Source organism: Macrobrachium nipponense, chromosome 6 (genome assembly GCF_015104395.2).
Source record: "Macrobrachium nipponense isolate FS-2020 chromosome 6, ASM1510439v2, whole genome shotgun sequence".
NCBI classification, from domain to species: Eukaryota; Metazoa; Arthropoda; class Malacostraca; order Decapoda; family Palaemonidae; genus Macrobrachium; species Macrobrachium nipponense.
Window position 1 is genome coordinate 44,121,561 of NC_061108.1, and position 10,369 is coordinate 44,131,929.

Genomic DNA, 10,369 nt, shown 5'->3' on the forward strand with positions numbered 1-10,369 from the left:
TGGAATTTCCGGGAGTCATGTGGTGAACTGAAATGTGTTCTTATCTTGTAATCTGCAGTTTTATAATTACTGACATCACAACTGAAACTCCACAGTACTTATTTGATTGCAATTATACACAGTTCTTAATTCACTCAAAATCCCATTTAAGTAAGTGAGATTAGTTGTTTAGAGCACTTCACTTCATCAAAGTAGCAAAACTGCGGTGGGAACAACTTTCCAGCCTTATTGTACATCTGGCTGCCATAAACATCCGAGAGTGGGCACTGCAAAATGTGAAGTAGACAAGATATATTGCGAGGATTATGATTATAACAATTACAGGAATAAGTGGTAAACTTCTCAGCCATGTTATGTGTACATATGAGTATTACCATTTTCTGCAGGAAAGTTGAATATGACAATTTATCTAGAATTAGTACAACAGTCAAGATGTCATGTATTAGTAAATAAAAAATTATATGTAAATGCAAAAAATACATGTTATGTTCACAACAAAAGTGTTGAAATTGTCTCTGTCAAACAAACACTTACTATAGGCTGCCATGGTGCGGCAAAATATCCACTTCGTTATTTGTTTTTTATTTCTATTCTAACCAAAACAAAATATGTAATTAATTGGTATCATTTTCTAAGGTAGTCATGTCATGTAATAGTCCACACTGTAGATATGCATTATTTTCTTTAATACTAGTTTCATTAGGACCCATAAAACATGTTTATAGCAGGCTAACCTATGATCTACTGCCTTGGCAGTATATGATTAAGACATACATTAATTTTGGTTTTTTGCCTAAAAAAGGGATTTTGACGTAAGGAAAAATCTATTTCTGGGCGATTGGCTCGTGTCGCCAGCGAAATATCCTTTAATCTATTATTTCTAGGGTAAATGTACTAACACATACCAGAAAAAAAATAAATAAATACAAGAAAAAGGTCAGTACAACTGACTCGCTCACCCTCCAAGAGGGTGTCGGTATGAACACTATGGCGAGTGAGACCACTACCACGAGCCGATTGCCAACAGAAATCTCCCACTACAAAATCCCCACAAGAGGAGAGCCGACCCACAGAGTGGGCAGCAACTACTACTACTCCATCCCATGCTGCCGACTGCTGCGCCTCTGGTTGGGACCATCCTGAAAGTTAGCAGGACAATCTTGAGCGAAGGGATGGGTGGGTAGGGCGGGATTTCGCTGGCGACACGAGCCAATAGCCCAGAATAGATTTTTCCTTACGTCAAAATCCCTTTTCTGGGCTCAGCTCGTGCCGCTGCGCGAAATCGTACCAGAGAAATAGCACAAGATTGTAAAGAAAAATCAACAAAACAAAAAGAGGTCTCAAATAAAAGATAAAATAAAATAAAAGAATATAATTGCTAATAAAGATACATATACACAATGATACAAAATTAGAAATATTGCTTAAATTAAACTTAATGCTAATAATATTTCTTAAATTAACGTAATTTGCATATATACAGGGTTTACATGGAATATATGTTTAATAGTAGTATCTGTGTATCGATATGTACCAAGAACTCTAAAGCAATTATGACAATAACTTGAACAGAACAAACTTCAATATAATAATATAATATATGAAGGAATGTATATGACTTAATATACAAACCCGTAATCATTGTAAATAAGATGTATCCCCTAGCTAAAAATAAGGGGATCACATCAAAGAGATCATATATACAATCAATTGTGAGTGTCCCCTAGCAAAAAAATAAGGGACACCCACCATATCATCATAAAGCAGCTAAGACCACAAGGTAACCGTAGATGAACAAGGCAGGCATAGACGAACTATTGGGTGAGACAGGTAGAAATGAGGACTGGATCTTCTACTAAAGATTAGGCAGAATCGGGGAAACTATATTACCCGCCGCAACTGCTGAAAATTTCAGAGCTTCCAAGGACTTTAAGTAATGACGTTTAAATACTGTCGGCGATTTCCATCCAGTATATTTTTTCAACTCATCGAAGTTCATATGTTGGAAATAGTTAATTGAGGTGGCTACTGCCCTGACATCATGTGCTTTTGGAAAAGAGTCAGGATTGGCTTGTTTAATAAAGTACAGGATCTGCTGCCTGATGCCTTTCTAGATAAAAGTACCACCTTTTTCTCTCTTAAAGAGAGGACCCGATGAGGATGAGGAGGTCCTAGACAGAAAGGCTCGTAAGGTCGATACTGGGCAAAGAGATATAACTTGTGGAAGGGGGATGTACTACCTTCCATGGTTCCCACCTCCTCATCAAAGATTTCTTCATTCTTTGCTATAAAACTACGTTCCGGAGAAAGTAGTACTTCCCCTGTGGGAAGAAATTGAATATGATCCGGGTCTCTGGATAATGCCGACAGTTCTGAAATTCTAGCTCCTGAGGCCAAGCTTAATAAAAATAGAGTTTTTTTCTTAAGAGCATTATAAATGAAATGTGTCATTATCAGTTTCTGAAGCCAGCTTTAGAACATCATTTAAGAACCATGATACTGACGTAGGCCTTACAGAAGGTCTAAGTCTAGCACAAGCCTTGGGAATAGACGAGAAGTAGGAGTCTGTCAAGTCTATGTCGAAACCAAATTGAAAAATCTTTTTCAAGGCTGACTTGTTTGTCGTAATGGTGCTAGCTGCTCAAGCCTTTTTCAAATAAAGATCTGAAAAAGGATATAGCTGAGTTGATTGTCATGATTCTAATATCTGATTCTCTCAGGAAGTTTGCTAACTTTTTTGCAGCAGCATCATACTGTCTCAAAGTTGAATCTCTTTTATCGATCCAAGAAGAGAATGTTTTGAGGGTCAATATTCGCATCCCTTTTCGCTGCAAACTTCATGAAATCCCATAAAGTAGGGTTTTTAGAATTCCTGAGGAAGCGAACACAGTCTTCGTTTTGTACTGACTGGGAGAGCCTGGGACTGGGAATCCGAAGAGGGCGAAGACCCAGTTCCAGAATTAGAGGGTACCAATTGCTCTTCGGCCAATTCTGGGGCTACTAGAGCCACTTGACCCTTGAATGTCCTGAGTTTGTTCAGTACCTTCATGAGAAGATTCACTGAGGAAAGACATAAATCTTCTCCCAGTTGTTCCAGTCTAGGGCCAGGGCGTCCGTGGCATAGGCCAGACGGGTCCAGGTTGGGGGCCACATAACATGGGAGTTTGTGGTTCGCTTGGGATGCGAAGAGATCCACTTGTAGGCCTGGAACTCTCTGAAGAATCCATTGGAACGAACTGTTGTCCAGTGACCATTCCGACTCTAGAGGTACTGATCGGGATAGAGCATCTGCTATGACGTTTCTCACTCCAGCTATATGGGTGGAGGAGAGGTGCCAACTGAACTTGTCCGCCAGGGAGAAGATGGCTACCATGACATGATTTAGATGACGTGATTTGGAGCCTCCCCTGTTTTATACAATGTACTACCACTGCGCTGTCCAAGACTAGCTTTATGTGGGAGTACTTTGGCGGACGTAACCTTTTTAGAGTCAAGAACACTGCCATTGCTTCCAGTACGTTTATATGGAACTGACGGAACTGAGGTGACCAAGTTCCTGAACTTTTTGAACTGGGAATATCCTCCCCAACCGCTTAATGAAGCGTCTGTGTGGATGGTAATCCCCGGAGGAGGAAACTGAAGGGGCACTGATATCGATAAGTTCTTGACTTTGCCCACGGGCGGAGTCGATTCCGTAGAACCTGAGGGACTGAGGATAATTTGTCCCTGGACCTGACATTTGCTCGTGAGCGCCAGATTCTGGTTAGGTCTTTCAGTTTGGCTTTCATCAAGATGTTTGTCACTGATGCAAACTGGAGTGAACCCAGGATCCTTTCCTGAGTTCTTCTTGACGCAAGTTTGTGACTCAGAAATTGCTTTACTGACTTCGCTATTTCTTTCCTCTTGGCTGATGGAATCGACAGAGTATGGGAGGATAGATTCCATTGAATGCCCAGCCACTGAAAGTTTGACTCTGGAGTGAGTCTTGACTTGGTCCTGTTTATCTTGAAGCCTAGATATTCCAGGAACTGAATCACCTTCAGTGTTGCTATGTGGCATTCCTCGACTGTTGGAGCCCAGATCAACCAATCGTCGAGATACGCTACTACCATAACCCCTTGCGATCTTAGTTGTTGAACTACTACTTCCGCCAACTTCGTGAACACCCTGGGTGCTACGTTGAGTCCGAAAGGAACTACCTTGAAGGAGAATGTCTGGTCTCCTATCTTGAAGCCAGATACGGACGGAAGTGTCTTGCAATAGGGATATGATAGTATCGTCTGTAAGATCGATAGAGGTGGTGACGGCCCCACGGGGAAGTAAGGTCCGTACCTGCGAGATCGTGAGCATCTTGAACTTGTCGCAGCGAATGGCTAAGTTTAAGCGGGACAAGTCTAAGATTACCCTTCTTTTTTGTGAGCCTTTCTTTGGAACGCTGAACAAGCGTCCTTGAAATTTTAATCTGTTGACTCTCGCTATAGCTCCTTTCTGAAGGAGTCCTCCGCATACTCCGTCAATTCTTTGGATGAAGTTGGCGGAAAGGTCTGGATGGGGGCGGGTCCGCTACCCAACTCCAACCCAAGCCTTTTGACACAATGCTCTGCGCCCACTTGCTGAAATTCCACCGGTGGCGGAAGTGAAACAGCCTCCCTCCTACCTGAAAGTCCTCATTGATGTTGGTAGCCTCCTCGGCCTCCCCTGAAATGCTTTCCTCTATTAAAGGACTCTCCCGATCCTCTCCCACGAAAGGATCGCTTACCTCTGCCTCCCTTACTCGAGCGGTCATACTTCTGGGAAGCTTGACCCTCGAAGACTTGATTGAAGGCTGGAGAGAAGAACGTAAGGAGGTGGAGGGTTGAGGCTGGGGGGAAACAATGACATAAATTGGCTGCGACTGAGCCTTGGAGGTAGAAGGTTGGGCTGCTTGCACCAACGGGACAGCTGGAACCGGCTGAGTAGGCGTGGCTGTTTCTTCTGGTAAGGCTGGAAACGTCTGGGTTTCCTTTCCTTTGAGCCTTACCCTTGACCACTTGATCTTGGCGTCTCTTGGCCGTAAGACCCCAACGATCTTTAAGGCTTTCGGTTAGTCTCGTAGCCTCTGCCTGGACCTCCTTCACCATCGCCTCTGGGAAGAGGTCTGCTCCCCAGATGTTCGATGCAAGCAACTTATTCGGTTCATGCCGAATCGTTGCTTCTTGGAGGACATGTTTTCTACAGTTTGTCCTGGCCGTGGCGAACTCAAACATATCAGACTGCACCGTTTGAGTCAGAGACTTGGTGAGAAGCTTAAAAAGTGGCTCCGAACCATAGGAAATGGTAGCCACCTCGGTCATGGCCATGGTATTGATAGACCTGGCTAACTTAGATTTGGCATCAAATTCTGCCTGAATGAGGCTATCTGGAAGCCTAGGCAGCTTCTCACCAAACTGCTCCATAGCACAGTCTGGTTTGAGTTTGCCCGCCGAAAAGGTGTTGGGCAGATCTTCCCACAACTCACCGGCTGAGGGAAGTAAGGAGACGTAGGGTCCGCTTCTTTCGCTGAGGCATCGAATCCCCCTCTGAGCTGCTGGAATGGTGGTCGTAGCGATCTTTGTCAAGAAAGGGAGCGGGGTACTCTCTTCCATTGTAAAGATCGTAAAAGGACTCTTAAATGGTTGTATCTTCGTGTTGGTACAATCCATGTCCTCTAGACACCTGAGCCATTCTCTCTGAGCCACTGGTCTCGTGAATAGAGGGACTGTCTCTTTCGGTACCTTATCGTCTCGAGTCATGGCCGAGGCGGTGAGCCTGGCGTAGCCGATGAACGGAGGCTGAAGGTCTTCCGGGTAGAACTCGAAGTCTTCAATCCTCCGAGTTCCACATTCCGGGATAGAGATAAGCCCGTCTTGGAAGGGGGCGTATGACGCTACTCTCCACGGATTGTTCATAGAGAACGGAGGTAGAGAGTCATACGGAGGCAATTGCGCTCGCCGCCTGTGCTGAAAGGTGGGGGAGAAGCTAGTGGAGCTTGGCTCAGTCCGGCTATTATGTTGTCCTGAGAGTTGATCCTATCAGACAACCGGGAGAACATCTGTTCCATACTGGTTTTCAGAGAACCAACCAGATCGCCCACTTGTTGCAATAGACCAGCATTGGAATCCAAAGCCGGAGCTGCTGCGGAGGTGGACGGGTGGCTCTGAACCGGAACCAAAGGTAGTGGAACTGTTGACTCCGCTGGAGTGTGTGATCTCTCCCTGGAGGATCTACTCCTAGAGGATTTAGAGCCGGACCCAGAAGCTTTAGACTTCTCTGCTCCAGGATTTCTAGCCGGAGACTTACGAGATGAAGATGACGCCGACGCCGTCTTTTTAGACGACGACGACGTCTTAGTCAAGGTTTTTACTGGTTGACCTTTGACTTGGGTCTACTGATAGCATCAGGAGAAGTATACAACTCTTGTTTACCTGTAAAGCCTTGGAAGGATGGGAGAGGTTGCAGGGGTAGAAGATCCAGTGGCACCCAAGGGCATTCCTTGGGCTCTCAAAGTACCTACCTCGAACCAATAGGTCGTCTACACCTACCATGGGTTCGATATAAGATCCAATGTCGCGACTTCCGAGGAGATGTCCTGGCCTGGATCCGTCAACGAGGCAGCGAGCTGTTGCTGAATGAAAGCGATAGTCGGGGCCGCCTCTGCTGGGTCGACGTAGCCCGTTGGCTTGCCTCCGGGGAAGATCAGTACCGCCAACTTCTTCTCAAGAATGTAGGGCATACCCTTGGCGGCGTTCTTCCCAAAACCGCCGACCCAGGCCCGCAGGGTTGCCAGTGCGGTATCCTTCACGGCCGGAGCCTGGAAGAGAGGGTATTTATTAGATTTTAAGATTAAACTTAAAACAAACTAAATTAAAAGCTTAAACTTAAAAGTTAAAATTTAGGGGATGCAAACCCCTGTATTTTATCTTAAGTTTAAGAAAGATTGAATTTAGGAAACTTAAGAACTATAACAAATTGGGGACTGGCTAACGGAGTTGGAATACTTACCCCGTCTAAAAGCTGGCTCACCAGATCATAACAGATGGTGCATGTCTCGTGATACCAGACCTGGAGGTCCCCGTGCGGAGTCGCGCATGGAGCATGGGACCGGCAAACTTCATGTCCACAGGGATCTTGAAGTGTGGCGGCGCATCCCGGATGCTCACAGTTGGTGGTCTGTAAGTGAAAAGACACATGAGTATCCTAAAGGCTATCACTTACAGGCTAAAGGACAGAAGAACTCCGTTGCATGCCGGAGCTCGGAAAAATTTTGGGCATAACCCCTCCCTTAACGCCTGAATAGGCTCTAACCCCGGAGAGATCCGGTGAGGCAGACAAGGGAGGGGGGGGATGGTTTAAGGTAGCTTAAGATAAACTTACTAGTTTAACATAACAGATTCTTAAACCTATAAAATTCGAACGTACCGGACTAAGTCCAGTGCGTGGCGGAGCGTGTCGCGACTCAGCGCGACGGAGGGGTTAGTAGAGACCAACTGTATGCCCCGGTCCACCCTGCGGGGTGGACTAGCACCTTTCCACTTGGATGCCGGGGCTCCGGTAGAAAAGGAGCCCCAGTAAGGTGGGAAAAGGGCGAGTAGGGCACACAGACTCGCGCTAGCAACGGAGCGACGGAGTAGCGACGGAGGGGGGAAAGGCGGCAGTCCCCCCCCCCCTTACCATCCGGCCGGACCGAGAAGCTGGAGAGGTCGAGTCCGTCTGGGTCTGTCCCTCCCTCTACTCCCTCCGCCTGGGGGAGAGGAGGCAGCTCGGGTTTATGCGGAGCGAGCGGGCAGACCCAACCCTCCCCCCGACTCTATGGAAGAGCGGGAGGGGGGAAGATGACTGGACAGGCGTCTGGCTGCTCCGTGATCACGTAGTGACCACGGGGCGGTAACAACAAAACAATGAAACAACAAGCTAGCCAGAAAACACAACCGGCTGATCAGAGAGATGCTATCGGGAAGCAACCGAACTGAAGAGCGGTAGCATGTGGGCCCAATGGGCCATAACCTAGGCTAAGTAAAGCCAGAGCCTACACTAACATAAACATAATATAAAATAAATAAATCATTGAAAGAAAGAAATAAAATAGTAGGAGAAAAAATCCAGGAGTGTACGACTAACCCGAGGGAAAGTCTACCACTCAAAGCTAGCCGGGGCCGATACTAAGAGCCGTGGCTAGGGTCTGGATAGAAGGAGCCTACATAAGGTAAAAAGACATGCATGCATGACATAAACCGTGTAGACTGTACCCTAAAACAAATAGGATGAATAAAAATAGAGCGTACTAAAGTAAGGGAATGTTCTGGGTATGGGAGACCGAGAACGAACCCGCCACGAGGCAGAACCATGCTGCCATGCTTCCGCCCTAGAGTTCGTATTTATACCTAAAAAACGGAAATACGGGCTCAGGGACGGAAAAAACCAAATAGCAATAAACATTGAGTACTTAACTTAGCTGCTGCGATGGCTGCACGCTCCATGATAAATAAATCCAAAATTAAGGGCACAAATAACACAGAGAAAAAAGGGCACGTGTGTACAGTGTGCGCTAACTGAAAAGGATGGCCACCAGAGGCGCAGCAGTCGGCAGCATGGGATGGAGTAGTAGTAGTTGCTGCCCACTCTGTGGGTCGGCTCTCCTCTTGTGGGGATTTTGTAGTGGGAGATTTCTGTTGGCAATCGCTCGTGGTAGTGGTCTCACTCGCCATAGTGTTCATACCGACACCCTCTTGGAGGGGGTGAGCGAGTCAGTTGTACTGACCTTTTTCTTTATTTATTTATTCTCTGGTATGTTTTGTTAGTACATTTACCCTAGAAATAATAGATTAAAGGATATTTCGCGCAGCGACACGAGCTGAGCCAGAAATTTATTATATTAAAATTAATGTAAATATAGTACAGTACTATTTGAATTATAGATAATTGAAAAATTAGAGAGAGAGAGAGAGAGAGAGAGAGCGAGAGAGAGAGAGAGAGAGAGAGTTACATATTTTTATCGGTTTCTTTGATCAAAAATACATTTTAGTCAAAGGAACTGGGAGGAAGCTCCTGGGAAGGGGACTATGGCTTCTCTATTTGATAACTGTATATCCTTTGTCAGTTTTTCAAGAGGTTTTTATCCTCTTTTGATTTTGGACATGAGACAAATGAGGCAGTGGCCATTGTATGCTCTCTTGATGGTACAAAGGCTGCTGTAGTTCATTCATTACTGATGGTTACCCGGTCTTTTGTTAATCACATCTTCCTTATAAATATATTTTCTGGGCTCAGTTCGTGTCGCTGCGCGAAATATCCCTTTAATCCATTATTTCTAAGGTAAATGCACTAACACATACCAAGAGAATAAATAAAATAAAGAAAAGGTCAGTACTACTGACTCTAGCCTTAGTAGTTTTGATTTTATTTAAGGTTAAATTCAGCCATGATTGTGCTCCTGGCACTGCTATAGGCGGTGCTGACAACACAGGCCACCACTGTGGCCATGGCAGAGTTTCATACAGCTTTATATGCTGTACAGAAAACTTGATTGCTTCAAAGAAACTTTTGCACATTTTTTTACTTGTTTACTCATATTCTTCATCAAGCTCTACATTATTATGTCTGTTCTTGGGGTTTGTGTCCCCCCCCCTTTTTTTTTTTTTTAGCTGTATCTACTTCTTTCATTTTGAAGGGTGTGTTCATTTGGGTATGTTGCAAGCCGTTTTGATCATTTTTCTTTTAATTTGATAGTTTATTTTGCTTCTCGCTTGCATTATGTATATTTTGCTTCTCTCTTGTAGTATCTATTTGGTGGTGGAAGAGTTGATTTAGTTCTGTCCGCAAAATATTCTGATAATTATTAAGCCTCTTTGTGTAGGGTTCCCTCACATCTTTCCAGATACTCTTTGAAACCACCTCTGTATCTTGGCAGTGGCTTAGAGCAAACTTACATGTGCGTCCCAGTTTAGCCAAGTATAAAGTTTAACTGTTTCAGCAGCATATCTAATTGTTTCTCTGAGCACTGGGTACACCTTAGCTGAAGTTAACTTCTGAAGAGCTTCCTTGATCTCTTTACCTTAGCATTCATTTCATTGATATTTGAATTGTAGTACCAAGTGTGTGACTGTGTGTGTTGAAGGATTTTTATGTCATGGCTGCATCAACAGCACCCAGAGGCTTCTAAAAAAATTCCTGTTATAGTGCCTTGACATTCTGGGCTGGGGTAGTTGAATAATCGCTTGCCCACATTGTCATATTGTTTTCTAATACAGCCCAGTTAGCTAGTGCTGGTCACTAACTAGCTGATAGGGGAGGGCAATTAACCTTAATTTTTAGGCTCATTAAAAAGGCAAAATGAATACATAATGGTGGACAC

The 10,369-nt window shown here is 44.8% G+C and overlaps 1 protein-coding gene across 5 annotated transcripts in view; it reads left to right on the plus strand.

Annotated features, from left to right (window-relative positions):
• The window catches only part of LOC135216295 (bridge-like lipid transfer protein family member 1), a 344,268-nt gene that overhangs the window by 122,311 nt on the left and 211,588 nt on the right, over positions 1-10,369 (plus strand). The window lies entirely within an intron of this gene.